The following is a 412-nucleotide window of genomic DNA, read 5'->3' as shown; positions in this document are numbered from 1 at the left end:
AAGATATCAGCGCGGCGTAGCTTTGCTTCCGTTACAGAAATCGCGCCGAAATCACCGTTCTTATGTGTGGACAGAAGCCCTATCCGGTATGGTTTCCGCGCCGGCGCAAAAACTATACGGTATTTAGTGTAAACATAACGTAAGTACGTGCTCTTTCTCGTACTTGTAGAGGCTTCTGCTTCCGGGGAAGGGGGGTACTCGACCAATATTTGGGTACAGGCTAGGGTTAGGGTTGGGAGACCCCGGGGTGGGGGGAACTCAGCCAATATTTGGGTATAGGTTAGGGTTAGGAGAGCCCAGGGGGGGCACTCGACCAATATTTGGGTATATAGGTAAGCTGCTGAGTGTTTGAAACCCTGACTCTGCTTAGGACAAAAAATTTCTTAAATACATACCCCTGTTTAGGACAACA

The sequence above is a fragment of the Porites lutea genome, chromosome 3 (genome assembly GCF_958299795.1).
Source record: "Porites lutea chromosome 3, jaPorLute2.1, whole genome shotgun sequence".
Lineage (NCBI taxonomy): Eukaryota > Metazoa > Cnidaria > Anthozoa > Scleractinia > Poritidae > Porites > Porites lutea.
Note: the sequence above shows the minus strand (reverse complement) of the source record.